At 41.4% G+C, this 27,021-nt stretch overlaps 2 pseudogenes; both read right to left on the minus strand.

Moving 5' to 3' along the window:
- Nucleotides 1-3,437: 3,437 nt before the first annotated feature.
- LOC110530964 lies at nucleotides 3,438-12,105 on the minus strand (annotated as a pseudogene).
- Nucleotides 12,106-13,849: 1,744 nt separating this feature from the next.
- LOC118936436 lies at nucleotides 13,850-16,859 on the minus strand (annotated as a pseudogene).
- Between the last annotated feature and the right edge of the window lie 10,162 nt (nucleotides 16,860-27,021).

Consider the following 27,021-nt stretch of genomic DNA (forward strand, 5'->3'; position numbering starts at 1 on the left):
GCCCAAACCATGATGCTGCCACCACCATGTTTAACAGTGGGGATGGTGTGTTCAGCTGTGTTGCTTTTACGCCAAACATAACGTTTTGCATTGTTGCCAAAAAGTTCAATTTTGGTTTCATCTGACCAGAGCACCTTCTTCCACGTTTGGTGTCTCCCAGGTGGCTTGTGGCAAACTTTAAACAACACTTTTTATGGATATCTTTAAGAAATGGCTTTATTCTTGCCACTCTTCCATAAAGGCCAGATTTGTGCAATATACGACTGATTGTTGTCCTATGGACAGAGTCTCCCACCTCAGCTGTAGATCATCCAGAGTGATCATGGGCCTCTTGGCTGCATCTCTGATCAGTCTTCTCCTTGTATGAGCTGAAAGTTTAGAGGGACGGCCAGGTCTTGGTAGATTTGCAGTGGTCTGATACTCCTTCAATTTCAATATTATCGCTTGCACAGTGCTCCTTGGGATGTTTAAAGCTTGGGAAATATTTTTGTATCCAAATCCGGCTTTAAACTTCTTCACAACAGTATCTCGGACCTGCCTGGTGTGTTCCTTGTTCTTCATGATGCTCTCTGCGCTTTTAACGGACCTCTGAGACTATCACAGTGCATGTGCATTTATACGGAGACTTGATTACACACAGGTGGATTGTATTTATCATCATTAGTCATTTAGGTCAACATTGGATCATTCAGAGATCCTCACTGAACTTCTGGAGAGAGTTTGCTGCACTGAAAGTAAAGGGGCTAAATAATTTTGCACGCCCAATTTTTCAGTTTTTGATTTGTTAAAAAAGTTTGAAATATCCAATAAATGTCGTTCCACTTCATGATTGTGTCCCATTTGTTGTTGATTCTTCACAAAAAAATACAGTTTTATATCTTTATGTTTGAAGCCTGAAATGTGGCAAAAGGTCGCAAAGTTCAAGGGGGCCGAATACTTTCGCAAGGCACTGTACATGGAGTGCAATAGAGAAGGGACAATGGTGATCTGCTTGATCTGTGGATCTGTTGGGGCGGTGTGCAAATTGGAGTCGGTCCAGGGTCTCTGGGATACTTGGTTTCTCAAATGATTGCCTCGCCAGGTTCACCAACTACTTCTCTGATAGAGTTCAGTGTGTCAACTTGGAGGGCCTGTTGTCCGGACCTCTGGCAGTCTCTATGGGGGTGCCACAAGGCTCAATTCTTGGGCCGACTTTTTTTTCTGTATACATCCATTATGTTGCTCTTGCTGCTGGTGATTCTCTGATCCACCTATACGCAGAAGACATCATTCGGTATACTTCTGGCCCTTCTTTGGACACTGTGTTAACTAACCTCCAGACGAGCTTCAATGCCATACAACTCTCCTTCCATGGCCTCCAACTGCTCTTAAATGCAAGTAAAAATAAATGCATGCTCTTCAACCGCTGCCCACACCTGCCCGCCCATCCAGCATCACTACTCTGGATGGTTCTGACTTAGAATATCTGGACAATTACATATACCTAGGTGTCTGGTTAGACTGTAAACTCTCCTTCCAGACTCACATTAAGCATCTCCAATCCAAAATTAAATCTAGAATTGGCTTCCTATTTCGCAACAAAGAATCTTTCACTCATGCTGCCATACCTACCCTCGTAAAACTAACTATCCTTCCGATCCTTGACTTTGGCGATGTAATTTACATAATAGCCTACAACACTCTACTCGGCAAATTTGATGCAGTCTATCACAGTGCCATCCGTTTTGTCACAAAAGCCCCATACACTACCCACCACTGCGACCTGTATGCTCTCGTTGGCTGGCCCTCGCTTCATATTCGTCACCAAACCCACTGGCTCCAGGTCATCTACAAGTATTTTCTAGGTAAAGCCCTGCCTTATCTCAGCTCACTGGTCACCATAGCAGCACCCACCCGTAGCATGTGCACCAGCAAGTATATTTCACTGGTCACCCCCAAAGCCAATTCCCCCTTTGGCCGCCTTTCCATCCAGTTCTCTGCTGCCAATAACTGTAAGGAACTGCAAAAATCACTGAAGCTGGAGACCAATATCTCCCTCACTAACTTTAAGCACCAGCTGTCAGAGCAGCTCACAGATCAATACACCTGTACATAGCCCATCTGTAAATAGCTCATCCAACTCATCCCCATACTGTTATTTATTTGATTTATTTAGCTCCTTTACACCCCATTATCTCTACTTGCACACTCATATTCTGCACATCTATCAGTCTAGTGTTTAATTGCTATATTGTAATTATTTCGCCACTATGGCTTATGTATTGCCTTACATCCCTTATCCTACCTCATTTGCACACATGGTATATGGACTTTTTCTATTGTATTATTTACTGAATGTTTGTTTATTCCATGTGTAATTCTGTGTTGTTGTTTGTGTCGCACTGCTTTTCTTGTTCTCAACTAGCCTACCTGGTTAAATAAAGGTGAAATAAAAAAACATATATATGTGAATTATAATTAATTAAAATATTTTGTAGGGTTGACACATGTTCTGTTAGGGTAAATCAAGTCTGAATTTTTGTCATGGAAATTATAATCTTTAGAAGCCTTTTTTAACCTCACTTACTTTATAAGTTTGCATTTCCTGCTGTGCGGGAACATTTCTATTTGAGGTGGTTTATTGCGCGAACTTGACACCCTGATGCTTTCCTTAAGGCTCTATTTCAAGAACAAGGTTTTGGTTAATCTCTCTATTTTAGCTATCACCAGCTCACATTTCAAACACTTAAGCCCATCCACCTAACAGTCCTCCCCACCCCACTCCCCATGCCTTTTCTGTCTGTCAATGCACCCCTGCTGGGCCCCTCTAGAGTTCCCCTCTAACTCTAAACCTTATCCCTGTGCCAAAGTCAAAGAGGGTGCTTGACCTCATGATACCCCAGATAGCCTCATCACCCTCCAACTGTCTTAGATGGTAAATGAGTAAATGGTAAACTCTATAGTAAAGAGTTGACTAATTAACCAGGTCATTGTCTACCCTATACACTTTTGTTTGTTTAGTGAAAATAGGAAAATATTTGTAAATTAAGTCTTAAAAATGTCAGTAAGCAGTCAATATGCAGGTTGACATTTATTGTCGTCAGGTTTTTTTTGGAGGCAGAATTTAGTGATTTTCCTATAAATAGGCCAGCTGCAAAGTCAAGATGGGCGTTATTGTAAAAATTCATGAAAACAAGCATTTGTTTTTTGGTCTTAAGTTAGGGTTAGGCATTAGTGTGGTTATGGTTAAGCTTAGGTTAAAAATCAGATTTTATGACTTTGTGGCTGTACCAGCTAGTGACAACTCTGCAGAACTGCCTCCAGAACAAGATTGATGACAAAAAAACTGTAACCTGCATTCAGTATGTTTCGAAATACTCTAGTTTGATGATGATAATTTAGCATTCAATCTCTCTGACCAAGGATGGGTAACTGGGACACAATGTAAGAGACGTAATTGTCAGACTGATTTAAGAGATTTTATTCCACACTACCACACACAGCAGAAACATGGTTTTCAGAAGGGTCCAAAGCCTCACTCTTCATCAAATCCTTTCTGGAATGTCAGGGAATGTTGTAAAGAAAGGAGACAAAGAGAGACAGCCAGTGAGTAGAAATCTGGCATCAAAATATAAAAACCATCTATTAAAATATAGTGGAAAGGTTGTTTGGCATTTGCCAGGGTCAGAAACCATAGATCATATATTTTACAGAAATTCTAACCTTGGAACCAAGGCTCTTGGCACACAGCTTGTTGACCTGAGACTCAGCGATGTCGGCCCTTTCCTTGGCCTCATCCAGGTCATGCTGTATCTTGCGGAACTTGGTCAGGTTAGTATTGGCCTGTTCCTCCTGTGGTACAGAAACAAAATAAACATTATGTAGCCTGAGCTAATACAGGTGGACAGTACCTCAAGAATGAATGCATAAAGTCCACACTTACAGCTTCCTCTGCAGCTCTCTTGTAGGATTTTACTTTTAGCTGTAGCTTATCGGCAAGGTCTTGAAGACTGGCCATATTCTTACGGTGCTCCTCAGTCTGTACATTTCAGACAAAAAAAAGGTTCACCCCATTTGTTAGCAGGTCAAATGACTGGACAGCCAATGATGGAGTTAGTAAAGATACCTGGTAGGTCAGCTCCTTGATACGCCTCTCATATTTACGAATTCCTTTGATTGCATCAGCATACTTCTTCTGCTCAGCCTCAACCTCATTCTCCAGCTCCCTCACCTGTCACAACAAAGAAATAACATTCATGTTACAGGATGCAGTATTACTTTTTTGTGTCTTCTGATGTACAGTATGTACATGTACAATATGTAATGTAAAGTTACACTTACCCTGGCCTCCAGATTCTGCACCTGCTTCTTGCCCCCCTTCATGGCAATTTGTTCAGCCTCATCCAGGCGGTGCTGCAGGTCCTTGATGGTCTGCTCCATGTTCTTCTTCATACGCTCTAGGTGAGAACTGGTGTCTTGCTCTTTCTTCAGCTCCTCTGCCATCATGGCAGCATCAGTAATGGCCTTCTTTGCCTTTTCTTCAGCATTTCTGCACTCCTGCACTGCCTCTTCTGCCTCAGTCTGAAACTGGGCAGTGTCAGCCTCAAGTTTCTTCTTCTGATTCAGCAGGCCAGTGTTCTATTCATAGATTTTAAGAAAATAACTTTGTAACAATGTTCAGCTACAGCAGGAAATCCATAATTAGTGATTATACTTTACCTGTGAGTGCAGCAGCTGTACCCTCTCATTGACATCCAGCAGTTCTTGCTCAGCCAGCTTGCGGCCTCTCTCAGTCTGTTCAAGACAGGTTCTTAGCTCCTCCAGCTCTGCCTGCATCAGATTGTTACGTCTCTCTACAATGGCAATGTTCTCCTTCAGATCATCATTGGAACGGAGAGAGTCATCCAACTGGATTTGGGCATCCTAGAGAGAAATATGCAAGGTTGGAGATACCTCATTTTGAGCAGTATCTACTAGGCACACCATCCCACTGGGCACACCACGTCATTTCAATGTGGATAATTGGGTAATATTCGGTTGAGATGTTGATCAGTGAGATTACAAACTATATTCACCCACTCAAAAAGACAGCCAAAAGTTAGGTGAATTTCCATGCTTTCAACCATCTAAAAGCACAACCAAATTCCAATGAAAAAACAATGTCTTATTTTTGATTTATGTCTATCATGCTTTCAACCATTTAAAAGCACAGCAAAGTTCAAATGGGAATACAATGTCAGATAGTTTGCTTATTTATACAACCAATCATTATTACTGTGTTTCATCTAATAGCAGACCAAGTGACCTGGATTGCAGTTGAGATTACATTAAAAGCATATGGTGTAAGTGATCAATTCTGTTCGAGATTCTGCAGCAATTATGAAGATCTCCACAGACCTGTGACGACCTGTGCATGCTATCTTGAACATGCACGCCTTATATGATTACATAGGAAGAAATGTATAGCTACAGTAACCTCAACGTGGCCATGGATGTGCTACTTATTTTAAGGTTGAATGTTACATTAGTATTTAAGATAGCCTAAAGTTAAGGCTATTTACTTTATTACAAAAAGTAATACTGAATTGTGGTCTGTTGTCAAAGCAACCAAATATCAACATTTGAAGGAGATGTCTTCTGCTTGGATAGTTCAATATGTGCCATTAATTAATTTGTAGACAAACTGGAATTAAAACTAGAATAATTGGCACAGATGGAACTATCCAAGCAGAATATATATCTCCTTCAAATGATGAAATCTGGTTGCATTGGCAACCAAACACAATTCAATATCACTAAATATCGTTACATTTGAAATAGAGCTTGAAACCCTAGGTCTATTGTATTGTCTATTTTTAGTTGAATTCTGGGTTGAATTGAAACAATAGCTGTTGATGACTTTGCAAATGCTGTAGGCCTAAATAGCATCATTGATGATGAGTGATAGAGCATGGTCATATTTAATTTCCTCTGTTAAACTAACCTTTGGAATGACTTCTATAGCAACAGTGAATATCTTTCGTTTTTATGTGGAGATCTCTCAACAATCATTCTCAAGATAGCACATTAGTAATAGTCAGTGATAAATATTATAGCTAAACTTGGTTAAAACCCTGGATGAGAGACCAAAGAGTAGCTGTAGATAAATCAATTCTCAAGTAGGAGGTGCTGCCCAGCCTTTAAAGAAAATAATGTTTTATAGTGAATATAACGTTGAAGATCTGACGTTGTTTGAAAGGTACAAATTCAACATATTTTATATGTTTGATTATGTTGAAATTTGGTTACCATGATGACATAATCCTGTGGTTGAAATTTCACCCTCAAAACAACTGTTTATGTTGATTACTTTTTCAAATCTAATGTATTTTTCACATAGATTCCACATCACAATATGTTGACAAATTATGTTGAAACAATGTTGATTCAACCAGTTTGTGCCCAGTCAGATGGCAATCTGTTTTAATTTAATTTACCTTCAGATGAGCATGAACGCTCTTCATCTGTTTTTGGGCCTCAGCTGCCTGCCTGCTGGCTTGACTAAGCTGGATCTCCATCTCATTGAGGTCTCCCTCCATCTTCTTCTTCAGCCTGAGGGCATCATTCCTACTTCTGCACTCTGCCTCAAGAGAACTCTGCAGGGTATCAATGTTCCTCTGCATGTTTCTCTTGGACTGCTCCATCTCCTCATCCTTCTCAGCTAACTTGCGATCAATGTCAGCCTTGACCTGATTTAACTCAAGCTGAATTCTGACAATCTTTCCCTCCTTGTGCTCCAGGGAGGCCTAGAATACACATCAGAAGATTCAAACTGAAAATGACAGTTGTTGATGTAAAATGGCCAATCCAGACAGAACCAGGGAAGATTTGAAATTGCACTCTTACCTCAGCTTCCTCCAGAGCAGCCTGGATCTCTACCTTCTCTTGCTCTAACTGTTTACAGACCTTCTCCAACTCATAAATTGTCTTTCCTCCTGCACCCAGCTGCTCACTCAGATCAGTTATCTCCTCTGAGAAAAAGGTGTTGCAATGAAGAAATATGAAAACTATATTGGGCACTTGCAGAACCTTGTTTCATAAAAGAGCTGTTTGCTCTTCAGTGCATGGATGCGAACATTGGCAGAGCTGAAAACATTTCAAACAAAGAGCTCTTTGCTCACCTTGAAGGTTCTTGTTCTCCCTCTTCATTGTCTCCAGCTGATCCAAAGATTCTTCATAGGAGTTCTTTAGCTTGAAGAGTTCAGTGCTCAGATACCTGGCCTCCTTTTGGGAGCTCTCCAGCTCACACTGAGACTCCTCATACTTCTGCTTCCATTCAGCCAGGATCTACATGATATAATACAGCAGCCATTTGACTTCAATCATGACTCTTTATAAGTGTTGTAGTAAGCCTACTATTTTGTTTCTGCTGTGTAGAATTCAGGAATTCAGATACACGTGTGAATTGAAGAACTGCATTGCATACTTTGTCAAAGTTTCTTTGCTTCTTGTCCAGGGCGGCAGCAGCAGCATTAGACCTCTCCACATCCACCATGAGATCTTCAATCTCATTCTGCAGTCTGTGTTTGGTCTTCTCCAGGGAGGAACACTTAGCGTTCACTGCCTCCACAGCTTCTTCAGCATCCTGCAAGCGCTGAGCCAGCTTCTTCTTGAGTTGTAGATGAAGAGACAAAGTAGAAAATGTGGTATATCATTTCATAGCTTCTCCAAACTTCAGGCTCACACAAATACTCAAGGGATCGAGTCCAAAATAATAAATACCAATTGGCGAGCAGACTGCACTGCATGGGATAGTGCATTATTTGCCTGAAGGGAGCAAGGAGAGATGGGATTAATTTTATGACGAGGGCATCATCATTTATCAATAAGAAAATGAATGGTCTAAATTACCTTGACTTCCTCCTCCAGCTGTCTCTTTAGATCTTCAAGCTGTTGACCGTAGGAATTCTTTCCTCTGGTCAGCTGAGAGACCAGAGATTCCTTATCTTCCAACTGTCTTCCAATCTCATCTAGAAAGTAAGAGGTTGAGGAACAGACTTTATCTTGTTACCTCATTCAGAGTATTTATTGCAATATCCAGAGACAAAAGTTATTCTACCTACCATTCTCGGCTTGAAGTCGGGCTTTTTGATTTGTAATGTCATTGAAGGATCTTTGGGTTTCCTCATACTTGGTCCTGTATTCATTGGCTTGGTCCTCTAGAGTTCTACTCAACTTCTCCAAGTTAATCTTCAAGATGAAAGACAAGAAAAAATCAATTCAAGAGGTTAACAGTGACGAAATGGAAAAAAAAACGTACTTTCACTTAGATGGATTTTTTACCTTTGACTTTGCAACATGTTCCATGTTGGAGAGGACATCATCCAGCTCTAGCCTAAATGCACTCTTTTCCTTCTCCAGTTTCTGCTTCACTCTCTGAAGGTTGTCTACCTGCTCCCCCAGGTCAGCCACACTGTCAGCTTGTTTCTTTCTGAATGAGGCAGCTGTTGCCTCGTGCTGCAGAGCGGCCTCTTCAAGGTCTCTGCGGAGTTTCTGGAACTCCATCTCCCTCTTCTTGTTCATCTCAATCTGGACCACAGTGGCTCCGCCAGCCTCCTCCAGCCTCTCACTGATCTCCTCCAGCTCTCTGGCCAAGTCTGCTCTTTGCTTCTCCACCTTGGCTCGGGCAGTTCTTTCTGCCTCAAGCTCCTCTTCCAGTGCCTCTACACGGGCCTAGCACAAAATGGCATCATCATGGTAAAATATACAAATGGTTGAAGAGTTAAAATCGATTAAGGATGTCGTACTTTTTCATTACCTGAAGCTCCTTCAACCTCTTTTGAAGTTGAATTATTATGCCCTGTTCATCTTCAATCCTACAGATAAGATTACCGGTTTCAAAGTCCTTCCTGTGGAATCAATGGAATAATTCATTGGTAGCTCGTTTATGCATTTGTTTGCAGTAGAATGTAATATTTTGTGATGATTTTAATCTTACTTCTTGAGGCGTTCCTCTAGCTGTTGTTTATCATTCTCCAGCTCCATTACGCTCTCCTGGGACAGCTTTAAATCACTCTCCAGCTTCCTCTTGGCTCTTTCAAGATCCATTCGCACCCTTTTCTCTTGCTCAAGGGACCCTTCAAGCTTCAGAGGATAAGAAGCAAATGACAATTTCTAGCTGATTGTTAGCATTTTTTCCATTCAAAGACCATCTAATCTCTATATAGGATCTCGCATCATCAACTTGTTGCTCTATCTTAGCCTTGGCCTTGGTTAGATTGTTGACTTTGTCCTCCTCACTCTGTAGGTCGTCCAGTGTTTGCTGGTAAGCTTCTTGAAGAGCTTTCTTTTCCTTTGTCGGCTTAGCAATGATTTCATCCAGAGCTGCCATTTCCTCAATCAGGTTCTTCACCTGTGAACAGACAACATGCACTACCGGTCAAAAGTTTTAGAACACCTACTCAAGGGATTTTCTTTATTTTTACTACTTTCTACATTGTAGAATAATAGTGAAGACATCAAAACTATGAAATAACACATATGGAATCATGTAGTAACCAAAAAAGTGTTCAACAAATCAAAACATATGTTAGATTTGATATTCTTCAAAGTAGCCACACTTTGCCTTGATGACAGCTTTGTACACTCTTGGCATTCTCTCAACCAGCTTCATGTGGTAGTCACCTGGAATGTATTTCAATTAACAAGTGTGCCTTCTTAAAAGTTAATTTGTGGAATTTCTTTCCTTAATGCGTTTGAGCCAATCAGTTGTGTTGTGACAAGGAAGATACCCCTATTTGGTAAAAGACCAAGTCCATATTATGGCAAGAACATCTGAAATAAGCAAAGAGAAACAACAGTCCATCATTACTTTAAAACATGAAGGTCAGTCAATACAGAACATTTTAAGAACTTTGAAAGTTTCAAGTCGCAAAATACATAACACGCTATGATGAAACTGACCCTCATGAGGACCACCACTGGAATGGAAGAGTTACCTCTGCTGCAGAGGATAAGTTCATTAGACTTACCAGCCTCAGAAATTGCAGCCCAAATAAATGCTTCACAGAGTTCAGTAAGAGACACATCTCAACATCAACTGTTCAGAGTTGATTGTGTGAATCAGGCCTTCATGGTCGAATTGCTGCAAAGAAACCACTACTAAAGCACACCAATAAGAAGAAGAGACTTGCTTGGGTCAAGAAACACGAGCAATGGACATTAGACCGGTGGAAATTTGCCCTTTGGTCTGGAGTCCAAATTTGAAGTACAACTTTGATATTTGGACCACAGAGTGAAGGAAAAGCAGCCAACAAGTGTGGGAACTCCTTCGAGACTGTTGGAAAAGCATTCCAGGTGACGCTGGTTGAGAGAATGCCAAGAGTGTGCAAATCTGTCATCAAGGCAAAGGGTGGCTATTTGAAGAATCTCAAATATAAAATATATTTTGATTTCTTAAACAATTATTTGGTTACTACATGATTCCATATGTGTTATTACATAGTTTTGATGTCTTCACTATTATTCTACAATGTAGAAAGTAGTAAAAATAAAGAGAAACCCTTGAATGAGTAGGTGTGTTCAAACTTTTGACTGGTACCGTGTAAGTTTTGACCATGACAGTTTACAATCTAAGGTAACACACCAAGTAATTTAGTCTCCTCAACTTTTGACCGGTAGTGTAGGCTGAGCACACTGCTTTTAACCTTTTAAAAAATGTTTTGTGTTTTTCATACAGATTCAACAATTAAGAATTACCTTGTTCTCAGTGGCATGCTTTTCCTTCTCCACTTTAGCCAGAATGAGCTCCAGATCATCAATATCCTTCTTTAACTCAGAGCACTCCTCCAGCTTCCTCTTCTTAGCAGTCAGTTCTGCATTTATTTCCTCTTCATCCTCCAGTCTTTCCATCAGATCTTTGCCTTTGGCCTCAAGCTGGATCTTGTTTTTGATCAGCTCCTCACATCGCTCCTCTGCATCACAGAGATTATCTTGCTCCTGCCAAACACCTCGTAAATATATAGATACAAACAACATACAATTGACAGCGCAGTGTAATTGAAGTTGTGTGACATGTCAGTATCCTTGCCGCCCTGTACTGAAAGCTAGCTTTTTGGTAAAGATGTACGTACGGTAGATTTTGTAGTAGTGTTGAAGACCAAAGCTTGATACCACAGTCAGCCACAACATTATCATTTTTGGAAATGTGATTATAAATGTAACTCACCGCCTGGACATGAAGCTGGAGATCATTATTTTCTTGTAGAAGCGAGACCATCTTTTCCTCTAATTCCTTTCTGCGAGTCTCAGACTTGGAAAATGCTTCTTTAAGCTTGATGAATTCTACCTTCAAGTTGGCCAACTCCTTCTCGGTATCAGCAGATTTCAGCAGAGGCTTGATCTTGAAGTACAGCTTCATCCAGGGCCAATTCTTGACCACCATGAATGCACGGATATTCCATTGGATGACAAGCAATGTCTCCCTTGAAGAAAACCATTGGTAAGTTTAACATGTTCATGCATGGGACTATATTCCCACACCAGTGCTGTGTGAATAAACTGAAAAACTACTTCAGATGTCTACATTTTATAGCGTATCAATATAAATACCTGTGGTCAAGGATCTTCTTATACTCCATTCGTGACAGAACACCACGGGCTCTGGCTTGAATACCAGTGATAATTTTGGACAGTCGCTCATCTCTCATCTCCTCTAATAGACCCATAAGGCCAGCCTTGAAGAACACCTAACAAAAATAATATTTCAGTGAAATGTAATTTAAAAGTCAAGAACAATGCGCTTCAGTACAATGCTCCTAGGATTTCATCCATGCCTTGCTTTGAATCTTACCTTGGTATGTCCAAACTTGTACTGCTGGTGATCGATGTCGAGCGAACCCAACAAGTCTCCATACAGGATTCTATTCGGGAAGCCCTTTCTGCAGATCCTGATTCCTTCCAGCACACCGTTAGAGCGCAGCTGGTGCATGACCAGACGATTCTCCATGGCCCCAGGAGTCTTGGTCTCATTGGGGATGATGCAGCGCACAAAGTGAGGGTGAGTAGACCTCAAGTTGGTCATCAGCTTGTTCAGGTTTTCCTGTGGTAGAGAGTGAATTCCCACAGTTACCAACATTTTTACCAGAAAAAAATGTTAAGGGGGAAGATCAGCTTTAATATTGCAGATAGATTGTGACTTCCATCAATGTAATTTTCTGCATAATTTCCAATCCCTCATAGATTTGTTTTGGTAAATATAAATACAGTACCAGTCAAAAGTTTTTTTTAAATGTTTACTGCTTTCTACATTGTAGAATAACAGCAAATACATCAAAACTATGAAAAAACACATATGGCATCATGTAGTAACCAAAAAAGTGTTAAACAAATCAAAATATATTTTAGATTTTAGATTCTTTAAAGTAGCCACCCTTTGCCTTGATGACAGTTTTCACACTCTTGGCATTCTCTCAACCAGCTTCATGAGGAATGCTTATCCAACAGTCTTGAAGGAGTTCCCGCATATGCTGAGCACTTGTTGGCTTCTTTTCCTTCACTCTGCAGTCCAACTCATCCCAAAGTTGGGTGATTGGGCGATTGTGGAGGCCAGGTCATTTGATGTGCCACTCCATCACTCTCCTTGGTCAAATAGCCCTTACACAGCCTGGTGTGTTTTGGATCATTGTCCTGTTGAAAAACAAATGATAGTCCCACTAAGCACAAACCAGATGGGATGGCATACCGCTGCAGAATGCTGCGGTAGCCATGCTGGTTAAGTGTGCCTTGAATTGAAAATAAATCACAGACAGTGTCACCAGCAAAGCACCCCCACACCATCACACCTCCTCTATGCTTCACGGTGGGTGGGAACCACACATGCGGAGATCATCCGTTCACCTAATTTGCGTCTCACAAAGACACAGCGGTTGCAACCAAAAGTCTCCAATTTGGAGATATCAGTGGGGGGTTTTAAAGGACAGGTTTCCACCAGTCTAATGTCCATTGCTCGTGTTTCTTGGCCCAAGCAAGTCTCTTCTTATTATTGGTATCATTTTGTAGTGGTTCTTTTGCAGCAATTTGTCCATGAAGGCCTGATTCACACAGTCTCCTCTGAACAGTTGATGTTGAGATGTGTCTGTTACTTGAACTCTGTGAAGCATTTATTTGGGCTGCAATCAGTTAACTCTAATGAACTTATCCTCTGCAGCAGAGGTAATTCTGGGTCTGCCTTTCCTGTGGCAGTCCTCATGAGAGCCAGTTTCACCATAGCGCTTGATGGTTTTTGCGACTGCACTTTAAGAAACTTTCAAAGTTCTTGACATTTTCCGGATTGACTGACCTTCATGTCTTAAAGTAATGATGGAGTGTTGCTTCTCTTTGCTTATTTCAGCTGTTCTTAGCATAATATGGACTTGGTCTTTTACCAAATAGGGCTATCTTCTGTATACCCCCCTACCTTGTCACAACACAACTGATTGGCTCAAACGCATTAATAAAGGAAATAAATTCCACAAATGAACTTTTAAGAAGGCACACCTGTTAATTGAAATGCATTTCAGTTGACTACCTCGTGAAGCTGGTTGAGAGAATGCCAAGATTGTACAAAGCTGTTATCAAGGCAAAGGGTGGCTACTTTGAAGAATCTCAAATACAAAATATATTTTGATTTGTTTAGCACTTTCTTGGTGATTCCATATGTGTTATTTAATAGTTTTGATGTCTTCATTAGTATTCTACAATGTAGAAAGCAATAAAAAATAAAGAAAATCCCTTGAATGAGTAGGTGTGTCCAAACTTTGTCTGGTGTTGTATGCAACATAACAAGCTGGCTTGAAATTCAACAAGACAACACTTTGTTTTCCCAAATGAAAAAATACCAAAACACCAAAATTCAGGGGCCAGAGTGACTCACATCTGTTGCCATCAGTTCATCAGCGTCATCAATAGACAACACAGTTGTCTCCCCCTGGGAGATGAAGGCGTAGTCATAGGGATTAGCTGTCACCAGCAACATCTCTGTATACCCATGAGGCCGGGGAGAGAGACATAGAAAGACAAATATTATTACTTATTATTACACTACACAAATGAATGCAGTCAATACACCATTGTTATCTAATTGTGGTACTGACCCAGTAATTCAGGTTTCTTGTTTGACAAGATCTGATAGAAGATGTGGTAGTCCCTCTCAGCCTTCAGCTGAAAAGTGACACGAGACTTCTCCAGCAGGTCTGGAAAGAAGGTGATTTAGAACAGTAGACAAATACATTTCTTACAGCCACTGTTGACAATTTCTCTCTGATTTTTCAAAGTCTGTTATCTTTGGACTTACATGTCTCAATATCAGCAGAAGCAAGCTTTCCTTGAGTGTCAAAATGAATCCTGATAAATTTACCCTAAATAGAATAGTTTTGTTAGTTTCTTTTTGGGTGATTAATGCTGTATAAGAATATCCATCAGAAACTCACAAATCTTGAGGAGTTGTCATTTCTGATGGTCTTGGCGTTACCAAAGGCTTCCAGGGCTGGGTTAGCCTGGATGATTTGATCCTCCAGAGTTCCCTTAGAATGGTATAGAAACACATGTTAGATGCTTAGCTTTACAAATAGCTACAAAATTGCTCAATCATGAAAATATGCTTGTCAAAGCTGTCTCAGATTGAATACCTTGTTTTGGGCGGCTGCATCTTTCTTCCCGCCACTAGCTGCAATGCTTGCAAAGTACTGGATGACTCTCTTGGTGTTCACAGTCTTTCCAGCACCAGATTCTCCACTGGAAACACAGTAATCTTTAGGGGAAAAAAAAGCATTTTTCACACTATCTTATGTAACATGACAGATAACACCCTTTTTAAAAGCATGTGAGTAGAATGGGTAGTGTATTACTTACGTGATCAGAATAGACTGGTTCTCACAGTCTATACAGGTTATAAAAATGCAATTTTATACAATTATCAGAATTAATTATCATTATGATTCCCTTACATATTTTCTAAAGTAACTATTTTAGTTTACCTGTCAACATGTTCTGATAGGCATTGTCAGAGATAGAGAAAATGTTGGGGAGGAGCTTCTTGCCTCTTCTTGCCTCTATAGGCTATGACCACAGATGGATCATACACTGGCAGCCACTTGTAGGGGTTGACAGTGACGCAGAACAGCCCTGAGTAGATCTGTAAAATATATATTCAGTTGAAAGTGCATAATATTTTAAGTGGAAGAATTAAGGCCTAACATTGGAAAGTATTACTATGGTTTTGGTGGGGATAATTTACATTTACAAGTTGTCAATTTAATATTCACATTTTGAACTTAATGATGAAGCGACTCTCATGTGCTCACATAGATCATCCATGCTGCGTAACGCTCTTTGAGGTTGTACAGAACAGCAGGCTCGTGGAGGAAGGTCAGCATGGCCATGTCCTCAATCTTGTCAAATTTGCATAATCTGAGAGTCTTTGAAGGTGAGAGTCTGTGAGAAATTAGAGAGATTATGTAAAGACAGTTAAGCCTTGTTCACATGGGCAGTTTGAAGTGACTCATATTCGATTCAAATCTGTTATTTTTCTTGCAGTCTGAACAGCCAAAAAGAAAATGGAATAAAATGTTCCAAATCGCATTTCAAACCACCTTCATAGGTGATACAGATACAAATATTATTCCTGTCCTGGAAAGCTAAACAGCTACCTAGCTAGTTGACGACTGAGGCTAGCCGAAAAGGACTACTTTTGAAAGTTGGATCATCTTATCCTTTGAGGCTTTAAAAGTGTTCTTACACTATGATTTTGAACATTCAAAGCAACTGGGAAATGTCCGTGGCAGGCATTGTTGTCACCTTAGCTTGCTACATAACTTGAGTTAAATATTCTTAGAAATAAAGGTGCTATCTAGAACCAATAAGGGTTCTTCGGCTGTCCCCATAGGATAACCCTTTGAAGAACCCTTTTGGGTTCCAGGTATAACTCGTTTGCGTTCCATGTAGAACCCTTTCCACAGAGAGTTCTACATGGAATCCAAAATAGTTTTACCTGGAACCAAAAAGGGTTCTCCTATGGGGACAGCTGAAGAACCCTTTTGGAAGGGTCATCCTACACTAATCAACCTCCACCACTGCCAACACACCCGTCATTACTATAACAACTAGCGTAGCTATGTCAGCAAATGACTGCTGTCTGAATACACACATCCGATTTGGTCATTTGTAACTTGCTGTTTGGACATTCAGTATTCCAAAACTGATTTGAAAAACAAAACGGATTTGAGGCCTGCAACGTGAACAAGGATTTATTAACCACTTAATTCTGCATGATTTTACAACCTTGTTCTGGGGGGGAAAAGGGAAGCAGAATTCAACTTGGTCATTTGAAGTAAAGCACTGACCTTCCCATTCTGCGTCTGCACAGTGACCAAGTCTCCTTCGCGGCTGGTGACGGACACCTTGACAAACTCCTCCACGGGGTCTGGTACAAAGAATTCCTTCTTCATGTCGAAGGGACGAGTCTGGGCCTCCAGACGCTCCCGGTCAGATTTCCTCGGGTACTGGGCTGCCGCCCCAAACACCGCCATCTCAGCATCACCCATGGTTGCACTGTGAGAAAGAGAAAATGCCAAATTAGTTCAAGGTTACTTTGTTACATTTTACATTTCCACCATACATGTCTCATTACACCACTAATCATTTGTCAAAAGAACAGTAATAAATCCTACAATTCGATTTAAATGTATGTAATAATTATCACTCAATAATAGTTTACGGAGTGTTCATTTACCTTCAACACTGCTAAGAGGTGAAGATGAATGGAGGCTCCAGAACTGTATCCCTGCAATAGCAGAGATCATATTTAACCCCTGTTGGCCCTGCCTTAAAAGGCCAAGAACACTGTAACCCCATGACCCCCCCTTCCCACAACACACACATACACAATCCTCACTATCACCCACTGACTCACAAATGACTGTTGAGGGACATGCCACTCTTGCCTAGAGATGAGCATTGTTGTCTGGCTCCATTCCCTTGACCGGGCTTCCACAGCTCCATTGTGATTTTATGGGATAATGTCCAGGAATTTCAAATGTCTTTCCTGTGAGTCATACTTATACAAGCACTCATTACTAAAGCCCCAACACTTCATCTACCACTGTCAAGTTTTGTCTGTTCCATCTTCTGTGTTATTTCTGTTCAACTGGATGTAGGTTTGTTATAATGCACCTCATTTTGGCCATCCATTTTCCTAGATCTCCATCTCTCATCCACAGCACCACTCCCAATTCCCAAGGGGAACGGCAGAGATTGCCATGTTCACAGGTGAATGTGCTGGTGTAAATCAACATTATCAGACTCATCCAACCATTTTTTTGATAAGTGTCACGGTCGTCCTCCTCTTCATCTGAAGAGGAGAGGCGAGATGGATCGGAAGACCAAAATGCGGCGTGGTAAGTGTCCATGGTAAATCTTTAATCAAGAAAGACTGAACACTATACAAACGAGTAACAAAAACAATAAACCAAATTTGACCGTGAAGCTACAAAAATGAGATCTGTGCTGAAACAAGCCATCAACATAGACAATCACCCACAAACAAACAGTGCATCCCAGGCTACCTAAGTATGATTCTCAATCAGAGACAACTAATGACACCTGCCTCTGATTGAGAACCATACTAGGCCGAAAACATAGAAATGCCCCAAAACATAGAAAAACAAACATAGACTGCCCACCCAACTGACGCCCTGACCATACTAAATAAATACAAAACAACGGAAATAGAGGTCAGAACGTGACAGTACCCCCCCCCCCCCCCCCCAAAGGTGCGGACTCCGGCCGCAAAACCTTGACCTATAGGGGAGGGTCTGGGTGGGCGTCTGTCCGCGGTTGAACTCTGGCGCGGGACGCGGACTCCACTTCATCATTGTCTTAGTCCGCCTTATTGTCCGCCTCCGTGGCTTTCTCACCATGGCCACCCTACTCAATGACCCCACTGGACAGAGGGGCTGCTTGGGACAGAGGGGCAGCTCGGGACAGAGGTGGGGCAGCTGCTCGGGACAGAGGGACAGCTCGGGACAGAGGTGGGGCAGCTGCTCGGGACAGAGGGACAGCTGCTCGGGACAGAGGTGCGGCAGCAGAGGGGCTCTGGGCAGAGGGGCTCTGGCAGCGGCGCCGGACAGGCGGGAGGCTCCGGCAGCGGCGCCGGACAGGCGGGAGGCTCCGGCAGCGGCGCCGGACAGGCGGGAGGCTCCGGCAGCGGCGCCGGACAGGCTGGAGACTCCGGCAGAGGCGCCGGACAGGCGGGAGACTCCGGCAGAGGCGCTGGACAGGCGGGAGACTCCGGCAGCGGCGCCGGACAGGCGGGAGACTCCGGCAGCGGCGCCGGACAGGCGGGACCACCTGCAGGGAGGAGACAGAGAGACAGCCTGGTGCGTGGGGCTGCCACAGGAACCACCAGGCTGGGGAGACCTTCAGGAGGCTTGGGGTTAGGAGGAGGCACCTGAAGGACCGGGCTGTGGGGGAGCACTGGAGCTCTGGTGCGCAACCTTGGCACCACTTCCCCAGGCTGGATAACCACTCTAATCCGGACCCTCCAGAGTGCAGGCACAGGTTGAACCGGGCTGTGGGTAAGCACGGGAGATCTAGTGCTTACTACACGCACCTCTCCCTTAGGCTCCACTCCCACATCTGCCCGACACGAGCGGAGCGCAGGCAGAGGACGCACTGCACCCTCCCAGCGCCCCGGAGACACAGCACGCAGAGCCGGCGCAGGATACCCTGGACCAAAACTGCGTACTGGCGACCAGACCCGCTGAGCAGGCACCATACGCCCTGGCTAGATGCCCGCGCTCGCATGACACTCTCGGGGGGCTGTCCTATAGCGCACCGGGCTATGGACACGTACTGGCGACACCGTGCGCTTAACCGCATAACACGGTGCCTGACCAGTAACGCGCTGCTTATAATAAGCACGAGGAGTGAGCGCAGGTCTGCTACCTGGCTTAGCTCCACCCCTCGTGTGCCCCCCCCCAAAAAAAATGTTGGGGCTGCCTCTCGTACCTGTCGCACTGCCGTGCTGCCTTCGCCAACCTCATTCTCCTGTAACCCTCCTTGCACTGCTCCATCGAATCCCAGGCGGGCTCCGGCACTCTCCCTGGGTCGATCGCCCATCTGTCTATCTCCTCCCAAGTTGTGTAGTCCAGTGAAGCCGGCCGCTGTTGTTGTTGCTGCTGCTGCTGCTGCTTTCGTCGCTGTTTTTTACCATGCCGCTTGGTCCTTGGTTGGTGGGTGATTCTGTCACTGTGTTTGTTGTCACAGGATAGGCTGTATAGGTTTTTCACGTTCCGTTTGTTGTTTTGTAGATTTAAGTTATTTCATGTATCGTTCATTTTCCATTAAAGAACATGAGTAACCACCACGCTGCTTTTTGGTCCGCTTCTCCTTCTACAGACGAACGTCGTTACAATAAGGTCACATTGACTGATTGAAACACCTAGCTGATACAACACAAACATTTGCGTTGAATAGTGTTGCTACGATCTTGTTATAACTCCATATTATTTATAGTCATAGGATTTGGCACATTCCTGTTCCTCTCGGGAAATATGAAATATAATTGTGACTTTTGCTCTCCTAATGATATCAGAACTAAGTGGTTGAGCTATAACTTCAAAATAACACTCATTGTTATTACATCGTTAGCACACCAGGCATAAAATCTTCAAAATCCAATCATGCCGCCAACCTGTCACGAAGAGTGCCCTTTTGTAGGAACACTCTTCATATCTTGAAAGGCTTATTATGAGTTGGTTAAAGTTTGCTTGGGTCCGATCCACCAGGGTCCGCCAGAGTCAATACTTCAGAGACACTTTTCATTGTCCTGCCAACCGCCTGTCACTGCCCCGTGGGTTCAATGTCAGTGACAGTTTCACCATTTACCAGCAGATTAAAACACTATCTGCAGTCTGAAAGAGAGACTTAAGAGACTTTGAGAATAGCCAGAGGATGGTTCATGTACCCCTGTAGGTTCAATGTAGGTACATGATTTTGTATTTACAATATATGTTGTTGTTTTTAAAAACTTTTGTCTCAGTCATTATTGGTATGTAAATGGCCGTCAATGGTCTTTTCAGTGCACTTTGGCATGTGCTCTTAAAAATAGCATATGACCTCAACTACCATGGTCTGCATGCGCCCTGACTCGTGTGGGAATGACATGCCACATATCTGCCTCATCCTCCCCTCCTGCCGCCTCCTGTGTCCTCATTTGAGAGGGCTTAGGGGACTTGAACAGGAGGACTGATCGCGTCCAGCAGTGCATCTGTTTGCATTGTCAGTCAGAGCCTTACCGGGGGATTTGAGGTCAGTTCCAGTTCCACAGCTGAATGTTCCATTCTCAAAGGCACACAGAGACTCAGAAATAAATGGATTTGATTGGGCCATCACCAAGGACAGGATAGTAGTTGCATGAGCAGTTATTATTTATTTGGAAGATAATACCGATCAGATTCATGCATGTTTGTGGTACAATTTATATATACAAAATTGAAATAAACATCACAAATACACCATACCTTTGATGAGATGTTTGTGTATCTGTGTTGTCTCAATTTCCTTAAAGACCTTTTAGGCATCCATTCTTCCTGTGAACATAAATAGAACAATCAAGTGAATTTCAGATGAAGACAAAGAGACAGGAATAATCATAGGCATCATCCAGAAACAATAGCTTGAGATGAACGGTGCAAGACATTCAGTAATGGGAGCCATAAGGGTAATATAAGGGAGCCATAAGGGTAATATTTAGGGATGCAGGAGCCGTTATGAAACAAGCAACATTCCACACATTCTAGATTGCTGACACAATGACAAATATACTAGGCTACATCCAGCACCTCTCTAGCTCTGCTTTCAAAACATACATACAGTACGTACACACTATGTTGTTGGGGATTCTCAATTTCTGTACAACGTTCATGTGTAGTGCAGCTTTTAGCCACATAGTGGCAGTAACACCACATTAATATAGGCCCATCAACTGACCCAGTTATTCTAGGATTGGGGATTGGAAGGAGATAGGATGCATACATGTGGAGTGAGATAGAACTAGAGCAATGGACTGACTACAATACAGTTCAGCCCAGAGGGTATCATCTGCTACTACCATTCTTCACTCCTCCAGCTAAACATTTTAAATGGCATGTATATTGTTGTTTCTTGAATAAACTATTTAGTCGTCAAATATTAATATCAGCAAAGTGGGTTTCAAAAGAGGGCTTGCTGTCTGCACACTGCAAAAATTGATCTTCAGACTCAAAACTTCATCAAAATAGTATATTTATTTTTCCAAAAGTGAGACAGTTCCAAGGTGCATAGCGCCCAAAATGCAATGGAGCAAGTTAGAACAAACCTTTCAGCTACATGTTATCTTCAGTACGTGTACATAAAACATGTTCTTTACTTGTTGGGAAACTACCAGCAGGTACACTCATTCATAGAATATTACAGGAGTTGCCAATAAGACTATGTGGGGAATAGTCCCCTGGTAAAATGGGTATTTTGCTGTAGGCCTACATGGTGGGTTAAGGGTAATGTTACCACCCAGTGGAGGCTGGTGAGAAGGGCTACAGGAGGATTGGCTCATTGTAATGGCTGAAATGGAATAAATGGAACGGAGTAAAATGTGTGGTTTATATATGTTTGATGTGCTTGATACAGTACATTCCATTGATACCATTCCAGCCTTTACAATGAGCCCATCCTTCAATAGCTCCTCCCACCAGCCTTCTCTGTTACCATAGCCAACCTTTGAAGAGACTGCTCTTTTGCCTGTGGGTGGAAGAAAACTTCACTGGTGTTGATGTTGATTTAATTTGAATAGCCAGTGGACTAAAAAATTGTTTCTACCATATATTTTCATTGGCCATTTACCATGATTAGGGTCATGCTAGTGATACTAATGATTCTTCACTATAACTATATACTCTGTTATTTCGATGCAGGTTAAATGTCAGGTTTTGTATCAATATTGGCAAGTGTTAGTTTGTTTATGATAGTTCCCTTTAAGTTTAACATTTCTTTTTGATACTGTCTCAAAGCTAACTAAAAAAGCAGCATTCCCCAGGAGAGGATTAACTTCTCATCAGCTCTGATCAATTCATGAACTTCTGAGACAAAATAATTCATTATCATTAGAAAGCAAATTACGAACTCCTCTTTGAATCTGAGCATTTCACCAAAACTCAGTTGTCCTGAGTCAATACAGAACTGCCAGGACCTAGGATCAAGGGAGACACTCAAGTTTTTTAATCCTGTACCTCTCGACACATTCACGAAAATAGTCATGGCCTTCCAGCTACCTACTGGACCCTATTCCAACTAAACTACTGGAAGAGCTTGCTTGGCCCTCCTATGTTGAACACAATAAACGGCTCCCTATCTTCTGGATGTGTATCAAACTCACTAAAAGTGGAAGTAATAAAGCCTCCCCTGAAAAAGCCAAACCTTGACCCTGAAAATTAAAAAACTATAGGCTTATATGGAATCCCCCTTCCCCTCTCAAACATTTTGGAAAAAGCTGTTGCGCATTAACTTACTGCCTTCCTGAGTATAATGTATACAAAACGCTCCAGTCTGGTTTTTTACCCCATCATAGTGCTGGGACTGCACTCGTGAAGGTGGTAAATTGCCTTTTAATGGCGTCAGACCAAGGCTCTCCATCTGTCCTCGTACTCCTAGACCTTAGTGGAGCTTTTGACACCATCGATTACCACATTCTATTGGAGAGATTGGAAACCCTAATTGGTCTATGGACAAGTTCTTGCCTGGTTTAGATCTGATCTGTCATAAAGATATCAGTTCATCTCAGTGGATGGTTTGTCCTCTGACAAATCAATTGTATGTTTCGGTGTTCCTCAAGGTTCTGTTTTAGGACCACTATATATTCTACCTCTTGGTGATGTCATTCAGAAACACAATGTCAACTTTCACTGCTATAATGACAACACACAGCTGTACATTTCGATGAAACACGTTGAAACCCCAGAATTACCTACCCTGGAAGCCTGAGTTTCAGACATAAGGAAGTAGATGGCGGCATTTATTTTTACTTTCAAACTCAGATAAATCAGAGATGCTAGTTCTAGGTCCCAAGAAACAAAGATATCTGCTTATTGATCTGACAATTAACTTTACTTGGCTCATTGCGCTCTCCTTTTGGCGGGCATGGTGCCTGAAGGCTGGTTGATTTATTAGGATCCCAATTAGCCAATGCTAATGGCAACAGACAGTCTTCCTGGGATCTGACACATAATGAAAAAGAGATTACAGACAAAAGACTTTACAGTACATACATTTAAAAACATGAACATGTAGTGTGCAGTGTGCATCTATCAGTTACACATACATGTCAGTACACACACACAACAAGTACGTCACATGAAGGGGTATTGCTTTATTTGTTTTTTGAAACAAAGTTTGCTGTTCACTTGTACTATATAAGATCAAGATAAGAATAAACTAGAGCCTGCAGGACTTGCTTTGTGGAGTGTGGTGTCAAAAAAGCAGAGGATCTCTTTATTAGGAACAGACCTTTCCCCATCTTTACAACCATTAAATCTACAGTACCAGTCAAAAGTTTGGACACGTACTCATTCAAGGGTTTTTCTTTATTTTGTACTATTTTCTACATTGTAGAATAATAGTGAAGACATCAAAACTATGAAGTAACACATATGGAATCATGTAGTACCAAAAAAGTATTAATTCAAGGCACACTTAACCAGCATGGCTACCACAGCATTCTGCAGTGATATGCCATCCCATCTGGTTTGTGCATAGTAGAATTATCATTCATTTTTCAACAGGACAATGACCCAACACACCTCCAGGTTGTGTTAGGGCTAATTGACCAAGAAGCAGAAGCAGAGTGATGGTGCCGCATCAGATGAGCTAGCCACAATCATCCATCCTCAACCCGTTTGAGAAAAAGAGAAAAGCAGCCAGCAAGTGCTCAGCATATGTGGGAACTCCTTCAAGATTGTTGGACAAGCATTCCAGGTGAAGCTGGTTGAGAGAATGCCAAGAGTGTGCAAAGCTATCATCAAGGCAAAGGGTGGCTACTTTGAAGAATCTAAAATATATTTAGATTTGTTTAACACTTTTTTGGTTACCACATGATTCCATATGTGTTAATTCATAATTTTGATGTATTCACTATTATTATACAATGTAGAAAATAGTACAAATAAATATACCCTTGAATGAGTAGGTGTCCAAACTTTTGACTGGTACTTCATAAGTTTTGACCATGACAGTGTATAATCTAAGTTAACACACCAAGTAATTTAGTCTCCTCAACTTGTTCAACAGCCACACCATTCACTACCACATTCAGCTGAGGTCTAGAATTTAGGGAATGGTTTGAACCAAATACAATGCTCTTAGTTTTAGAGATGTTCTGACTTGTGTTAGATAGATAGCTCTGAATCCATGATATCTCAGAGGTTCAAAAGCCATAACACATATGTTTTCTCAACAACAGGTAGGTTATGGTCAATAATATCAAAGGTTTCACTGAAATCTAACAGCATAGTTCCCACAATCGTAAATACTCTGCTTCTGGGTCTGTAGTATTGAGATTGGAATGTGTGATTGTGGGACACAGAGAGAGACTTGGCCAAACTCCTAATCCCGAAAATGTGAGAATTAAACAATATTTCTAGTTTTGAGAATGTAAGAATGGTCAATGGACACTTAAGGGACAGTCATGACGAGTGTGTTTAATTTGGTGATCTCATGAAGGACAGGAAACACACATAACTGTATCTCTTAGTGTACATTTCCCAGCTGTCAGGTTTACATCTAAATATTGTGAAACCTATGTGATTAAACAAGAAACTATTTGTGAAAAGATGCAATGTGATGTTAACCTTCTAAATGAGAGTATAGATTAGTCAGTGGCCACACCCCCGTGAGCCCAGACATCACATTGGGCATCATAGAACCGCCCCTTTTTCCACAGAGTATAAAACTCACTTCCTACAAAATATACATTAAGTCAGAGAATGCCGGGACAGAGCCCCCACGTTGGAATGAACATACAGCTGTAGTTTTGGCTACACTGCTGGAAATGGTTAAACTCTGAGACTATCGACCACTACAGAATAAGAGCAAATCTTAGACGTATATTTACTCATCTGCAGCTAGAAATGACGTAAATCTAGAACGAGAATACCGACAACCGCCGAATGGTACTCTGAAGTATCCATTCCAACCAACTACAACCACAAAAGACATTGTGACTTCTGGGAAAGTTAACCAGAGACTCTGATGAACTCTACAGGATGATCGAGTGCTTTCAACGGAAAGACAACAAAGACATACAGATATGTAAATTGCAATTTCTTTCAGAATGAGAGACTGTTCATGTGCAAAGTATTAGCATGTCCATGAGTACAATTATCCACTGTGTGTAGTGAATCCATTTTGTCTTTCCCGCTCTTTCTCAGTTCCCACCACTTTCCTTTGTCTATCAAGCCATCATATTGGCAATATCCAGTAACAACTTTTTATTTGTATCATGTAGTAACCCAAATATCTGTTATGTAATTCTGTGTGATTATTTAGTTATCGATAAATAATGACAACTTAGATGGAAAGCTACTGAGGATGGTAGCTGACTCTATAGCCACTCCTATCTGTCATATATTTATTCTGAGCCTAGAGGAACGTCTTTGTCCTCAGACCTGGAGGGAAGCCAAAGTTATTCCGGCCTTTACTGGTTCTAACAGCAGATCTGTCAGCTTGCTGCCAGCTCTTAGCAAATTGTTGGAAAAAATTGTGTTTGACCAAATACAATGCTATTTATCTGTAAACAAATTAACAACTGACTTTCAGCATGCTTATAGAGAAGGACACTCAACATGTACTGCACTGACACAAATTACTGATGATTGGTTGAAATAAATTGACAATAAGAGTGGTAGTGTCTGGACTATCATTAAATGTGAAGACTGTATATTATTAAATCAATTCTCTAGGTTTCATTATTACGTGATTAAACTGATCATGTAAACATGAATTAACTAGGAAGTCGGGGCACCACAGGAAAATGTTTAGAGTTAGAGTTATAATTTCCCGAATATAACTCTATAACTCTATAATTAGTCTTCCATTAATGATAATTAATTGTTACCTGTCTCATTCCAAACATTGTACAATTCTTGGTTAACTGCACAAACCATAGTTTAAATCATGAATCAGCGATATACAAATTGGCTTAATTATTTATTTACTAACTAACAAGAATTTTTCCACCTCTCCCACACTAACTTTACAAAATTCAAACTCGCAATGCTTTTCTTTCATTGTTAGTTTTTTATGCATGAGTACGATGGCTCACTGTTCTTTGTTGGAATTTCCTGCCTAAGTCTGCCCACTTTGCCAATGAAGTCATCATTAAAATAATTGCCAACATCAAATGGTTTAATGATGAATAAGCCATCTGATTCGATGAAAGATGAAGTTGAATTTGTCTTTCTGTCCATAATTTCATTTAATGTACTCAAGTTTTTTTCCATAATTATTTATATCATTGATCTTGGCTTCAGTTTCTTCTTTTTGTTGAGTTCAGTCACATAATGTCTCAATTTGCAGTAAATCAGCCTGTCAGATTATTAGCCACTCCTTTTGTCCCATCTCTTTCAACCATAGAGTTTTTCAATTCCTCATCAATCCATGGAGCCTTAACAGTCAGTTTCTTAACAGGTGCATGTTTCTCAATAATTGGAAGAAGCAATTTCATAAATTCATCAAGTGCAGCGCCTGGATGCTCCTCATTAATCACATCAGACCAACAAATATTTTTAACATCATCCACATAAGAGTCATAGCAAAATCTTTTGTATAATCTCTTACACTGTATACACTATTAAGGCCCAGCTTTTGGAACTTTGGCTTTCCTGGATATAGCCACTATATTGTTAAATTTAAAAAATATTTAAAATTGTGATCCCTGCATTCAGTGGTTATGGATACAGTTTTAGAACAAAGTTCTACAGTATTCGTAAAAATGTGATC

The sequence above is a fragment of the Oncorhynchus mykiss genome, chromosome 8, assembly GCF_013265735.2.
Source record: "Oncorhynchus mykiss isolate Arlee chromosome 8, USDA_OmykA_1.1, whole genome shotgun sequence".
Classification (NCBI taxonomy): domain Eukaryota; kingdom Metazoa; phylum Chordata; class Actinopteri; order Salmoniformes; family Salmonidae; genus Oncorhynchus; species Oncorhynchus mykiss.